Source organism: Cheilinus undulatus, linkage group 17, assembly GCF_018320785.1.
Source record: "Cheilinus undulatus linkage group 17, ASM1832078v1, whole genome shotgun sequence".
Classification (NCBI taxonomy): domain Eukaryota; kingdom Metazoa; phylum Chordata; class Actinopteri; order Labriformes; family Labridae; genus Cheilinus; species Cheilinus undulatus.
This window is the reverse complement of record NC_054881.1, coordinates 5,690,143-5,706,158: the sequence shown is the minus strand read 5'-3', so window position 1 is coordinate 5,706,158 and position 16,016 is coordinate 5,690,143. Positions and strand designations below refer to the sequence as shown.

At 39.8% G+C, this 16,016-nt stretch overlaps 1 protein-coding gene across 1 annotated transcript in view; it reads left to right on the top strand.

Moving 5' to 3' along the window:
* The first annotated feature begins 2,851 nt into the window (after nucleotides 1–2,851).
* Nucleotides 2,852–16,016, top strand: part of rph3aa (rabphilin 3A homolog (mouse), a) — a 58,418-nt gene continuing 45,253 nt past the window's right edge. The window contains exon 1 of the mRNA XM_041811369.1: nucleotides 2,852–3,010. The gene's annotated coding sequence lies outside the window, so the exon portion shown is untranslated. The remainder of the gene's footprint in view (nucleotides 3,011–16,016) is intronic.

Sequence of the window (16,016 nt, the reverse complement as noted above, 5' to 3'; positions counted from 1 at the left end):
CATTTTATATGTCGTGTAATAAAATAATAGAATACAATCACACATGTTGCACACTTTTATTCAGATTGCATTACATTTAAACTGTATAGTACAAAACATTACATAACATTATGTTACAATACAACATACTAAAAATATGTCTATACACTATGTGAGTGACACTGTATGAGGGCTCAGATCAGCACTTAAATGTGCCGAACAAAAAATAAAAGAATAATGATAATAACAACCCTTAAAAATCTTTCTTTCTTGTTTTTTTTTTTGTTTTGTTTTTTGCAGTTTATGTATTTTAAAGTCTTAATGTACCATTTCAGTTCTTTCAGGAAACAGAGGCAGTTAGGGGTACATTTCCTTATTCTGCATTTGTGAATATGGAATTTCTCATACAGTAACAATAAGCATACAGTAAGTCTAATGTTACATTTGTCATGTTTGTAATATATGGCGATACTTTTACAGTCAATAACTATTTTAAATTTAGATTTACTCAACATGTATTCCATCAATAGTTCCAGAAATTACTATAATGTGTACGGTAGTAAAATAAGTTTGTCACAGAGTGAATATCATCACCACAAAAGGTGCATTTGTTATCTGTATATTTGGAAAGATAGATATTGGTGGGATATATGATGGGCAAAATTTTGACTTTAATTTTGTTGGGAATGCAGAATTTGTAAGGTAGTAACAATGCCTTTTGATTCAGTATGTCACCTCAAGTCATGTTCCATTACATGATGTCATGTTAGGTCATGTTGCATCACGTTACACCTGGTCACATCAAATAACACTCTGTGATGTTACATTATTATGTTATGTTCCTCATGTTACTTGACATTACGTTATGTTACGTTACTACACGTAATGTTACATTATTTTACTTTATGTCATTTTATGTTACAAATTAATACGCTTGGACACAAAATTACGTGGTTGATAAAATGTGATAAGAAAATCAAGATACAAAGTGATACAAAACAATAACATGACATTATATAATGTTGTGCGATGTTACATTATGCAGTGTAACTTAATGCAGTGTTACTTACATTTTGAAATGTTACCTTATGCAATTTCACTCACTGTGATGTTACTTTATGCGACGGTAAATTACACTGCATTTCAAATTGTTACGCAAATATTTTTCTCTGATTTTCCTAAACAGTCGGTGCAAATGACAGTCAGTATAATTTCAAGCCATAGAGCATAATCAAATTTTATTGAACAAACTTCCCAATTAGAACAATGCACTGTTCCTCATTATTGAGCACAAAAGAGTTTCAACACATTTTTTTGGTTGTTAAGAACTGAAAATGGTCATTTATGGAATTTGCAGCATTAGGAGGTCATATTTACTGAAATCAAAGCTATTTCAATCAAAACCATCTTAACAGGCCAAGTTCCATGTTAACATAGGAGCCCTTCTTTGATATCACCTTCACTATTCTTGCATCCATTGAACTTGTGAGTTTTTGGAGAGTTTCTGCTTGAATTTCTTTGCAGGATGTCAGAATATCCTCCCAGAGCTGCTGTTCTGATGTGAACTGCCTCACACCCTCATAGATCTTTAGCTTGAGGATGCTCCAAAGGTTCTCAGTAGAGTTAGGTCAGGGGAGGATGGGGGCCACACCATGAGTTTCTCTCCTTTTATGCCCATAGCAGCCAATGACACAGAGGGATTCTTTGCAGCATGAGATGGAGCATTGTCATGCATGAAGATCATTTTGCTACAGAAGGCACGGTTCTTCTTTTTGTACCATGGAAGAAAGTGGTCAGTCAGACACTTTATATACTTTGCCGAGGTCATTTTGACACCTTCAGGGACCCTAAAGGGGCCTCCCAGCTTTCTCCCAATGATTCCAGCCCAAAACATGACTCCGCCCCCTCCTTGCTGACATCACAGCCTTGTTGGGACATGGTATCCATCCACCAACCATCCACCACTCCTCCATCTGGACCATCCAGGGTTGCATGGCACTCATCAGTAAACAAGACAGTTTGAAAATGAGTCTTCATGTATTTCTGGGCCCACTGCAACCATTTCTGCTTGTGAGCACTGGTTAGGGGGTGGCTGAATAGTAGGTTTATGCCCGACTGCAAGCCTCTGGAGGATCCTACACCTTGAGGTTGGTGGGAATCCAGTGGCACCAGCAGCTTCATAAACCTGTTTGCTGCTTTGTAATGGCATTTTAGCATCTGCTCTTTGTCTGTCAGAAACCTTTTTGGCAGCGGAGAGATCCTTTTTCTTTCCCATATTGCTGAAACCTGTGGCCCGCTTAATAATGTGGAACGTCCTTCTCAAGTCGTTTTCCTAAATTGGGCTCACCTGGCAAACTAATTATCACAGGTGTCTGAGATTGATTTCAGTGATCAGCAGAGCCCTGAGACACAATATTACTGTGCGACATCTGAGATGTTTAATAGTAACTTATACTGCAAGAAGCTGCCAGTACTTTGTGTAATTTAAGTGTTTATTAATTTCAATATTTTGAAGCATTCACACAGATAGAGAAAATATCTAATACTGACTTGTTGTTTGCTTTGTACGCTGGTCTAAAACCGCACATTCCTGAGAAAGGATGACTGAATGAAGTTTATTTGCAGCCGTAGAGGAGCTGCAGTGATTGCGATTTAAGCTGTTTTTTTTAATTAGAGCTGACTTTGCCAGCAATAGTGGCATCACCATTTTGTCTCTGCTGATGAGATAAGAGCGGACAGATTTAGTTAAAGAGAGAGCGAGAGAAGGGGGGGAGGGAGAGAGAGAGAGAGAGAGGGGGGAGGGGGGCGGAGCGAGGCTCTTACTCCAGTGTATGTGAGAGTCGAGGAGGTCGGCAGTGAGGAGGAGGAGAGCTGAGAGGATGCTGGATGCTGAGACGGAGCTGCTGGTGGTTCACTTTCTGTCACGCTGAAGTCGATGCAACACTGACGGAGGGGAAAGAGAGAGGAGAAGAAGAGATACAACATCATCATCAACAAAAACAACAACAACACATCTGTCAGGAAGCCTCAGGTAAGACAAGAAATCCATCCCTCACAGACGTTTATTTTTTATAATGATGCTTGATTATCTTTTATGTGGAAACACCTCTGTGGCTTTTATTTTGAAGGTTTTGATTTCATGTTGGTTTGATGATACTTTAAATTATTTTGGTTATAGTGGAGGAAAAAATGGAAAATTATGTCAAAGTGAGATAAAACACAGGAAAATAATCCTTATATTTCCTTACATGGCTTTTTTCTTCTTTTACAATATAAATAATTTTAAAAACCTGAATGTTTGAGTAACTTTGACATAATATTAGACTCAGAAACAGATTTTAAAAAATGTATCTTTATTTGGTAAATATGTCCAGATTTATTTCTAATATTATGACAGCTGATGTCATTTAAACTAAATGATATGATTCATGCACAAGCAGAAGACTTATGTCCATATTAAGGAAAATTTGCCCCTTCAAAGGAATAGAAGACTAGTGATGCAGGATTTTAAATAGCAAAGATTTGACTTTGCTTCATTATAAATCAATTAAGTTATTTTTTTTTACATTTTAAATAATTTTTAAATAATTATCAAATTTCTTTGATAATTTCTCATTCCTTCTGGTAGGGGTTATATGTTTAGACACAAAGGCTGTTAAACATTTGAGATTTTTTAATTGCAATTAATTCCAAAAATGTTGGAGTTAGTTGCAATAAACCTTTTTTAATTTCAGATTTTTGCATTTTTGCATTAAAAACTGTTTTAATTCATTTTGTATGTTTGGGTTTTCTTTTAGGATGATTGCCTTCCTGTTTGGCTTTTATTTTGAAAGGGCTGAAGGAACTTTGGGTAGATCAAAGATTTATAAACCCAGAAACAAAGAGCATGAAAAGAAGGAAAGAAAAGTTTAAAAAGGTGCATTTAGAAAAATAATAATTTTCCTAATATTATAAGGGATCTCTGCTTTGATGCATTAATTATGATTAATAAGGGCATGCGATTAGTGCATTTTTCTTATCACATGCTTAATTGTCTCTTTCTGCAAACTGTGGTTAATCCCAAGTGGGTGGGAAGAACTTTTAACTGTTCAGTTATTTAGAAAATGACTGTCAATACCATAGCACATCATCAGAGGCTCTGATTCTCAGGAGTCTGACCATGTGAACCGTATCAGGATAAAAACCACCACAGCAGCCACAGTTGATGTAGACTACAAATAAAAAACAATAATAAATGTGTTATAGCTTATCACTGAAGCTCTCCTGGTCATAATAGTCCATTACAATCAGTCCTGCTGCAGAAAGAGTTCCCACAATCTAAATCCAAAAACAGGACTACATCCATAATAATCCACTGGGCTTGTTTTGTTTATTATTAGCAATGTTAAATAGAAAAATGTCTGCTTACCTCGACTCTTTTTGGAGTCTCCAGTTTGAAAATGCCTGGACTTTTCCTCATAAAAACAGCTGTAAAATCCTCATTTTCTGTTCTAGTATTAACAACTTTGAGGCTGAACTAGCTATGACCCCGTCCACACGGAGACAAAAATGATATATTGCTGTTACGTTTTGAAAAAGTTTTCCATAAAGACGGGATGGTTTCAGGAAATATCAGTCTAAGCACAGAACCACTGAAAACGACTGAAAACACTGTGTTGCATGTGCCAAGCCTGTACGTGGCGCTGTATTGCTGCCACGGAAATGCACCAAAGCAGAGAAGAAGATCACAGAAAACTGAGACAAACTTTCTTCTAGTTGCCCTTCTGGTTGTTCTCCGCATTGGATTTAAGAACATGTGGTGTGTGCGTTTCACCTTGGTGGTAAAGGAGCATCAGATGTAAAAGCCATGACAAGCTCAGTAGCTTCTGCAGCACGAACACAGCCCTGTAATCTGCCATTGATGTTTTGGCCGGACCCGCACAGGCGTCTTAAGAGAGCTACGCTACATGTGACGTAAAGTTCTAAGAAAGATGTGGTTGGCCGTCCACGTGGAGATGAAACAGTAGTCGTTTACAGATTTGTGCACTCTAGGACCCGTTTTCAAAAAATATCATTTAAAGTTACCTAAAACGCCATTGCCGTGTGGATGAAACACCAATATGACAAAAAACTTTTGCGTATAATCCTGAATTCCTCTCCGTGTGGTCGGGGCCTAAAGGCCCATTTATACTCCCTTTACATACGAAAATATATACGTCCTTTTCAAACATGTTACCATCACTGCTCACATACTTCCATGCTTCCTTTACGTTGGCATGGTTGTTAACCAATACATCCACCGGGGGGGGGGGCAGCCCAGAGTCAAAAGTTTATGACAACAACAAACTCAAAAAACAAACATGGTGACTGTGGAGGAGGTACTGATAATGTACCTCTTGCATAAAAGACAAAAACAGAGGCAGCGTTTCTAACCAACTCGCACAACTTTTCCTCAGAAAGTTCTGCCGTTGTTATTTCTTCTTCGTGTCTCACTAGAGCTACATATCGGGTAAACACTGTCCCCACGGTTTCCGGTGGTACTGCTCTGTTTAGCCCGTATCCGTAAGCTTTATGAAAACGTGCAGAAATACGGACGAAATGAACGCAGAGCACGGACAGAAGGCTCCGTCCGTATCCGTATTTAACGTTGAGCATAAATGGGCCTTAAGGCTTCATGCATTGGTCAGACAGAAAAAATAAAGTGCTGTTGTATGAGTGTATCCCAGTAGCAGCTACAGAGTCTGACAGTTTGTGGAGAAACTTCAGAGTGTTAGCTTTCTAAAGACACCTTGTCTGTGCTTGTTCTCCCCGGGTATACCTGCAGTCTTTATTGACTCATTTTTACCTGGAATTCTATGAAGCCACTGCAGACTCTCCCTGCAGTCACAGTGATGAATAAGTCATCCACCGCTCCTTAATGTCATATTTTGCTACATAGCTACCTCAGCTTTAGCTACATTTGCTTAAGCAACATTGGCTTATGTGGTAACTTTAACGACATAGTTAGCATAATGATGTTAGCTTCAGCTAATGCCAGCGAAGCTAAAGTTAGCTAGCATTCATTTAACTACTTCTAAAGACGTAGACCGCTGATCTTGTTCTGTTTTATTTATGAAACATTTCTTAGTCTGTCCAGCAAATGATGGTACTTCCTTTCTGAAATAGATGAACGGCCTGTGGGAGTCTGCAGCCAGACCCCTCTCCAAAGTTTGGTTAGTTCAGGGTCATGGCTGCACGATCTCCTGAAAGTTGGCGCAACTTCCAAGTGAGTTGTGCAACTCTAAATTCCTGTCTGAATCTGAAAATCACCAGTTTACGCCCAGCTCAAGGTAAACCATGCTTCTCCTGGTGGTGGCTTCATGTCAAATATGTAAACAGGGTCAATGCTCTCGCGAACTGAAATTTAGTAAAACAAGGAGCACTTTAGAAATCCTCAAAAGCCGTCAGTTAGAGGAGAGAGTTTAGAGGATGAGGAGGCGTTCTGTCTTAATGTCCTTGGTAGGCTCAGGATAAACCACCAGCCCAGTGGGTGAGGGAGCACGCCGTTCTCTACCCAGTGTGTCACGGCAGCAGTTTATCCAAAGCTGAGGAGGACAGGATGAGGAGGGAAGAGGAAGAAAGGAAGCCTGGGTGTGTAGAGTATGTGTGTGGGATTGATTTGTAAAGCTACAGCACTCATTTTATAATGTAGTCTGTCATCTTCAGCCAGATTATCGAGCCCTCCCTCTCCTTTCCCATGCTCTCTGTAATCCCGGTTGAATGGCCCTTTTGACCCTCGATCAGCTGTATCGACTGCGCTCTGTGTGAGGTGGGTGGTGGATTATACTGAGCGCTCAGGTGCTGACTGATGTGGCTAATGTGCTCAAACAGAAACGCTTCACGCCGCCGCTACAGCCCACCCCACCGCCCTGCTGCTGAACTCAGGGGAAATACCTCCTACTGTAGAGCTTTTTCTCTCCACTCTGGGCTTTCTCAGACCTTCTCACTAAACACTTTATTATCCTGAGGGCTGCAGTTTGTAGCTCGCCTGTTAAAGGGACATTTCACACTAATTTCAAGAGCACTTCTGAGGGAGGAAGGGCTGCACATAAAAGCACACAAAGGTACGGACAGCTCACTCCTACAATAACAGGCTTATTTTGCACGCCATCATACTGCTTCTTCTGCACTCTATGTCTCATTTAAGCCAGTCTGCATTTACTTTCTGCCATGCATTATTCAAACATAGTATGTCATTTAAGAGGAAATTTCCTGGAGCAAATGCTGCATGGTCCTGGTAGGTGGTAAGATGGAAAATGACAGTAATTCAGCACCTAAGAACTTGCATTTCCTTGTAGTTTTACCCTTAAATGATATGGAGTGGTGGGGACAGTGTAATCGAGAGATGTTAGTCGTTCCTTTACCATCTAAATATGAAGAAATCATCGACACGGAGCAACGATTATGTGCTCCTCAGCAGTACTAAAGCACACCACTTATGCTTGCAGCCTTTAAAATAATAATCGCTCCCTGTCTGGTCACTCTGTGCAGTTCCACTGGATATGCTCTGGTCCGTCTCAAGCAGGTACCAGAAGCGCCACTCCACTCTGCTGGAAATACCAGGTCTGTTTTTGGCTGAGGCCAAAATAGACAACACAGTGGAGCTGCTGGGATTGGTTACTTGCATCTGATTGGTCTCCAAAGTCATGTGACCTGGACAAGCAGTGAAGGCAGCACAGTCTGAAGGAGAGAGACAGGAAAGCACTCGTAAGAAGACAGTTTAAAGCAGTAGTTCTCAACTGTTGGGTCGGGGCCAAAAGGGGGTCGCAGAGCAGTTTTCAGTGGGTCTTGACTAGGTGTAAAAAAAATGGTGGCAAAAAGTCGTGAGGTCCTTAGTGGACATGCATCGATACCTTTTGTTTTACCCTGTTTTACTATGAAATTGGGAAAACTTAAATGCTTGATCTATATTTTAAAGGTCACATATGATGCAAAAATCACTTTTTCAGGCTTTCCTAGCAAAACTCTGTGCCTCTGGTTTGTCCACAGTCCTCCCAAGATTGTGGGAGAAAATGTGTGCTGAAACAAGCTGTTCTCAGATTTTTCCCTCATGATGTCATATGGGGAGTTAGCCCCGCCCCCAGGTTCAGTTGGCCCTCCCTGCTATGAGGAAAGTTCCAACCTCCTCTCCTGATCCTCCTCTCAGCTAGCAGCTGATAAGATCAGGACAGCCACATCCATTTCCTGAGAGGGGCGGAGTCAGGGGCGGAGTCAAACAGCTCATTATCATTTAACTAATTCATCTCCTTTTATTGTAATGAAAAGATATCAAACGATCTCCGGAAAATTGGAAAAATGTACACATAATTATGAGGAAAAAGCGCATAAACTTGTCAGTTTTGTCAAATCATGCTCAAAGCGGCAACATTTTTTTCATCTTTTTGACTCTTCTAACCCATTTTTAACCGCCTTTCACCATTTACCCTCAAGTTTTTTGCCCCTTTTTTTCCACTTTTATCCAATTTTTGCCAATTTTAAATCATTGTCCCATCCAATTTTAGCTCCTTTCTGCTTTTCTTGCCCCATTTTTGTATATCTTTGCCCATTTTTGCTCCTTTTACCATTTTTCTGTAAATTTTTTGGTGACTTTTTGCATTTTTTGACCAATTTTTGCTACTTTTTACCATTTTCACATCAATTTTTAGCCTCCTTTTGCCTTATCTAACCTATTTTAACCACTTTCCACCTTTCCTCCCATTTTTGCCGTTCTTCACCCATTTTTTCCCATTTTTTATTTAATTTTTTTCCACTCTTTAACCATTTTCCATCCTTCTTTCATCAATTTTCTGCAATATTTGCCTTTCTTGACTAATTTTCCCCACTTTTATCCCATTTTACCAACTTTTTTACCACCTTCCATCATTTCCCATCCATTTTTGCCCCTTTTTGCTTTTTCTTTATGGTCCATTCTTGTGTCATTTAACCCTTTTATGCCACTTTTCACTATTTCCCATTTTTCTATTAACTAAGCATGTGTTGTTGAGGGTTTGTCTGGAAACTTGGATCTTGATTTGTTGTAAGACAGAGTGGTGGGTCCTGAGGCTGGACCAGTTGAGAACCAGTGTTTTAAAGTACTCATTTGGTTTGGCTGATACTTTGTTAGAGTAATTAGATCAAAGAGTACTTTTTAAGTATTAATATATCAATACTTTAGTATCAATACTTTTACCACTAAGCTGGGCCTACTGTGGACAAACCAAGAGAAACCACACAGTTAGTCCTCTCCATTACTTTACATTGTACCCTGTCTTCTGCATGTTCTCGCTATGAAAACAGCATGTGCCCACGACTGGGGCGTCCATCACAGCTTTAACTGCCTTTAAATATTTATAACACAACATGACGACACACCCCCAAAACATACACAAAGAGTGTGAGGCCTCAGTCAGGATGTAGTGTATGATTAAGTCAGTCACTCCATGAAATCTCAAGGGTCACATGATCAGCACCATGGACAGCGCCGCAACAATTTAGAGGGCATTATTCCCTCACATCTGTCTACCACATGTGACGACGGGTGTTTCTGTTTCCTATTATTTGCTTTGAGTCTGAGCGCCGCTCGTCTTGAGTATTTAAACTTGATCATTGCATTGGAGAACTGCAGCACAGATTTAGTGGGAGTGAGTTGAGAAATTGTAAGGAATTAAGAATATCTCAGATATCTGTAGAGAGATTGTTACAGCTTTTTGAGAACCAAAATCTGGCACATCTGCTCATCCTTGGGCTAAAACAGAAAGTGCTCCACATTTGTCTGTATTATCTACCAAAGAGAGGAAGAGGAAAGAGGTACAGTGTTTGTTTGGAGGTCAGGATGTTCATACAGGAGAGCTAAAGGGTTTTACATCCTGTCATTGAGCTTTAATCAATATCTTAATGAATCCTTTCTAAAACCTTTGAAGAGTGTTTTAGCCTTAGAGAACTCTAATCATGTCGTCAATATCACCAAAAAAATCTGTTCCTACCACTCATCAGGTCACCAACCAGAGCCAGAATGATACCAGATACATTACTCTGCAATAATCTTATTTAAATCTATTAATTGTTGAAAACGATAGTTTTTTTTTAAAAAAAAGCTACAACTGAAAACGACCATGTGTGTTTATTGTTAAAAATAACCGATCAGCTGTTTATGCACAGGAGCTGCAGGGAAGAAAATATCGAATGCATGACAAAGAACATGCTCCAACAACCTAATCCTCTTTGTCATCAATACTATTGATCCGAGTATCAATATGCTAAACATGACTAAGCATTATTGGTGTCAGTACTGCCGCTGTCACTCCTCACTCTGTCTCCTTTAAGCTGAACATGTTCCTGAAAACCACAGTCTGTCATTAACCTTTGACTTAGAGCAAAAAACGGTGGGACCGGTTAGAAAACGCCATCGTATTCACCCGCCTGATCATTACACCAATGCATGCATTTAAATACATGCACTTCTATATGGAGTTTAACCCCTTCTGCAGCAATAACAGTCTCCACTCTTCCTGGAAGACTTTCCAGGATTTTGGAGTGTTTCTGTGGGAATCTATTTTTTAGCCCTGCTTCTAACCCATTTTAACCCCTTCCACCATTTTCCCAACCTTTTTTGCCTTTCTTGGCCCATTTTTATCTATTTTTTTTCCATTTTTTAACCACTTTCCATCATTTCCCACCCATTTTAGCCCCTTTTTACTTTTCTTGCCCTATTTTTTGTCTTGTTACTCATTTTTGCCACTTTCATTATTTTCCTGTCCATTTTTTTTTTTTTTTTTTTGCTGTTTTCTTTTTTTGACCCATTTTTGCCACTTTTTTTTTTGTTTGTTTTACCATTTTCACACCAATTTTTAGCCTCCTTTCGCCTTTTCTTTCTTTTTTTTTTTTAGATTTATTTTTGGGCCCTTTTTATGCCTTTATTGGATAGAAAAAAACAGTGGAGAGACTCGGAAACAGGGAAGAGAGTTGGGAGAGACATGTGGTAAAGGGCCGCCCAGTACAACGGAAGCGCCTTAAACCACTGGACCATCTGCGCGCCCTCCCTTTTGCCTTTTCAAGCCCATTTTAACCACTTTCCACCATTTTACCATCCATTTTTGCCATTCTTGACCCATTTATTCCCATTTTTATCTCATTTTGTCCACTTTTTAACAATTTCCCATCATTCTCCAGTTCATATTCTCCAGTACTTGCCTTTCTTGACCCATTTTTCCACTTTTTAACCACCATTTTTGCCCCTTTTGGCCTTTTTTGACCCATTCTTGTATCTTGTGTCCACCAATTTTTGCAACTTCACATTATTTTCCTATCCTTTTTTATTTCTTGACCAGTTTTTCCCTTTTTTAACCCATTTCACCCCAATTATTTCATTATTTTCTCTTAAAGTTATTTCAGTTCCTTCTACTTTTAAGTTTTTAAGTTTTCAGTTAACTGGCCCGTGCATATTGTTAACAATAAAGATTTTCTGTTTCTTCGTTGAGAAAATGGGCTGGGTCCCAGAAATCTCTCCCCTTTATCCCCCCTTATGGGCTGCCTTGTCCATCATGAAGGACCCCATACTCACTCATGTAAATACAGGCTCGGCAATGGAACAGAGCCTGAGCAGAGCACTTTCTAAATGCATCCATTTAAAGGACTATTAGAGAGGATTATTCACCCTCCTTTGCCATGGTTTTTGAATTCCTTGACTTTTTGACTCCTTGAATTGTGATAAAAAAAATTTCCTCAATAATGGTAATGGTAAGTAAATGGCTCTGCGTTATCGATGGGCGGGACGTCCGGTTTAAGTGGCTGAAATTGCCTTTTCCATCATAAAACCGAGTCCACGTTGAGGTCAAGTCTATCCAGATCCAATCCATTTAAGCAATCAATTGAAATTCATGACTTTCTCATTTTTTCCCGGGGAGGGCCGTTCCACATGAGCTCGTCTGGCCGTGCAGACGTACAGTAATTGGCTCCCTTCCTCTTCCTCCTCCCTTTCCTCGGATCTGCAGCTGAGGCGGTCTGGTTTTCAGTGTGCAGGGGTTCTCTGAGCGCAGCGGGAACAGCAGATGTGTGCCACAAACCCACTGAGAGCCCACGGTGTGTGATTAGCTGGGTATCATGAGTGCACTCGGATCATTCTCAGTGAGGGGAGAGATGAGACAGATGTGTGTTTATGAGTCACGGTAGCACAGCTGGAACTGAAGATGCTGCTGTAGATGACAGAATGTTAGAAAGACCCCAGGGTCAGGAAGTCTGAAGATGCTGATCAATCATTTACAGAGTTATTGGAGCTGATTTGACTCCTTCATATGGTTGATGGCACATTCACTAACATGTGAATCTGAATCCTCTCACGCAGTGATACCCAACGTGTGGCTCTTTAACGACTTTATTTAAAATACTTTTCCCCCAGAAAACCTTAAAGAAGGTCAACTTTAACCTCAGAATGATGCATTAATCCGTTTGTTTCCCGCTCTTCTACAGTTGGATGAAATTGTCAACCTTTATTTTTTGTTTGTATATTTCCACTGCAACTTAATTTTTCCCTCCTTTTTTACCACTTTTAATCTACTATTACAGCTTTTAAAGCCCAAGTTTGCCACTTCTTTTAGCCCTTTTCACCAGTTTTTGCCGTTTTTTGTCCTGCTTTTTACTATTTTTTGCCATGTTTTGCCCCTTCTCACCTATTTAAGCTGCCCTTTTCCATTGAAAGCCACTTTTTCCCTATTTTTGCCCTTTTTACTCTCTTTGTACTCATTTTTTTGCCACATTTTTAACCTTTTTCCACCATTAATACCACCTTTAATTAATTTTTTGATCATTTTTGCCACTTTTTCTCCCCATTTTTGCAAATTTTCACCCATATTTTGCCACTTTTTTACCAGTTGTTGCCAGTTTTGCCACTTTTTCCCGTTTTAGTCTCTTTTCACTCATTTTTGGCCAGACTTTTACCCTTTATCCACCATTAATACCACCTTTAACTTATTTTTTAATCAATTTTCCAATTTTTTCTCCAATGATTGCCCATTTTCCCCATTTTTTGCCACTTTTTTGCCATTTTTGATAGTTTTGCCCATTTAGCCTCTTTTCACTCATTTTTTTGCCAAATTTTTGCCCCTTCTTGCATATTTAAGTTGCCTTTTTCCATTTTTGCCCATTTGAGTTACTCATATTTTGCCACGTTTTTACCTTTTTTGACCATTTTTACCACCAGTAACTCATATTTAAATCAATTCTGCTGCTTTTCTTCCTATTTCTGCCATTTTCCACCAGTTTTTGCCTCTTTTATCCTGCTTTTGCTTTACTGATTTTTTGCCATATTGTATCATTTTTTGACCATTTTTACCACCTTCAACTCATTATTTTAATTCAAGTTTGCCCCTTTTTCTCATCATTTTTGCCAACTTTCACACATTTTGCCACTTCTTTGCCTCTTTTGGACCATTTTACCACTTTGACTTATTTTTATCGCCACTTTAACCCATTTTCGCCACTTTTCACCTCTTAGATTGTGGCTCTTACAAAGGTTTTTTTTTAATAATTTGGCTTTTTGGTAGAGCAGGGTTGAGTAACACTGCTCTAATGCGTTATTTTCTAATGTTTTACCCTCAGTGCTGATCAGGAAACAAGCTAACGGATGAAGGAAGTACAACCAGTGCAGCCATATCAGTCAATCAATCCTGATTTGTATGGCGCCAATTCATAGCCAATGTTATCTCTATACACTTTACAATGAGGGTAGGTCTAGACTGTACTCTCTGTCATATCATCTATAAAGACCCAACATTAAACCAGCATGAGCTCAGCTCTGAGAAACATTCAGCAAGGTTACAGTGGAGAGGAAAACAGAGCAGAACCAGACTTATGTGGAAGAGCCGTCTGCCAAAGCTGGACTGGGGTTTTAACGTGTGTAAATGCAGAGTAAGAAATAAGACATATAAGACGTTTTCCTGTAGGAAAAATGTCACTGCAGACTGCTGGTACAATCGACCATACGGCTAAGTGTGCCAATAAAAGTCTGATGTTTCAGAGGTAAGAAGAGGACAGGACGCTCACATTTCTCTGAAGTACATACTGTACTCGTCTAAATGTACTTAATCACGCTCCACGGTTACATGGCATCCTGCAGGTCGTGAGAGACGGGGAGCTTTGATTGGCTAGGGGGCTGAGATGTCATCTGTCATGTCTCTTGCCGTGTCAGCGCCTGAATTTATGACTGTATAATCACCTAAAGTGACACAGCGACCACCCTAAAGGACAAAGAGATCATCACATCCCCTCATTAGACACTTTTTATTGTTTCTCTCAGCGCTGGAACGTCTGCCGTGGCCATGACACGGTCATAGACGCTCCTAATGTTGACAGTGGCTCTGCAGGATTGAATGCTGACTGAAGTCTTTGACCTCATTATCCCACCTCTGTTTCCTCACTGAGAGGAGAGACAAACAGAGATGGATACAGTAGACAGAAAGAGAAGAAAGCGAGACAATCAGCCCAAGGTTTGCGTTTTTGTTCTCTTCAGCGTCGGCAGTTCAGCGCTGCCCCTGGTGAATTCACACATGCATAGAGAGTCGGAGCTTTCCTCTCACTACATTTACCATATGTGTGTTTGTTCTCATGTTTGAGAGCGCTGGAGTCATTCGCACACAAACGCACAGATGTCCAAAAGCTCGTTTTACAACGCTCCCTCTCCTCACTGAGACGACAGCTCAGCTACAGCTCTCACTGTGGTGCTTTTTGTCTACATAGCTGTGTGCAATTTTAAAGACCTTGCAGTCATGCAGTATTGTATTTTCTCATGTCTTTCTGTGTGGTTTAAGTTTAGATTTTATGTCCCTGTGCTGCTATAGCTGGAGGCTGGTGGCATTGTGTGTTTGGGCTGTTCTTGTGAATGTGATATCTCAGGAACATTTTCAGTTATGTTCTTCTAACTTTGCAGTGAGGCTCACTCTGACTGCAGGATTACATTCTGAGAGTAAAAGTTCAAAAGCTTCTTGTTTCTATGCCATTGACACCGGCAAGGACAGCAGTCTAATTATGTTGCACTGTATTGTCCTGTCTTTCCATGTTTTATGGTTCTATACTTTGTGTGAAATGTGGCAAAGAACCGTGCAATCTTTATTTTTTCACCTTGTGATGTGGGGAGATGTTAGTATGTATGAGGAAAAGCGCAATGGAGGATTTCATGGTCATGGTCAGATTTTAACATCAAGGCCACCAATACAGACTCAAGCTGATTTCAGAGATTTACTGCGGAGGAGTTACATGCTTTACATGCAGCGGAGTGAGCTTCCACCAGATGGTCCACTTTGATTCAGTCCTGTTTGGTATGGGAAACCTCTTGATTGTCTTCAAAATACTGACATTTTTACTAGGAATTTAACAGTATTAAAATCTCACAGTACAGTATTTACCTTGGTGACAAGTCCACGGTATGGTATTTATTGTAGTTTAAAAAAAAAAATCTCAGAACAATCTTCGCCCACCACTTACTGGGTTTCCATTACACTTGGAAATGCGCAAAATCTAAATAGCGCGATAAAAAAATGGTGATGGAAACATCTGAATTTTGAAAAAAACCTCTAAAATATCGCTAAAAAGTAGTTACGCTTTTATGAGGAGGTTTCTCAGGCGTTTCGATATAGAAATATATCACAATAGTGGAATGGAAACACTTTTTCTGCATTTACACGTCACGGGACAGACGTATGGTGTCACATGACCAGTCACTCCGAGACAACATGGCGCAGTACATGTGGACAGAAGACTTCATAACATCATACTTACATCCTTATAAGTGACTTTTGCCATACACACGAACTTTACCTCTGAACTATTATCCGTCGCCTTCGTCTTTTGTTCAAAATTATCAAGTCACCCGCCATAGATGTAACCAAAAACGTATCAACACGAAACAGATTTTGAGCGTCAAACTTCCCTGCAGCGGATTCACGTGAGATGAGATTTTACGAGAATTGCAAGGCCCATGTCCAAAACTCCCTTCAATGGAAGCGCATTCAAAGCGCAATTGTACTTAGGCGAAATTTAAGAAATATCGC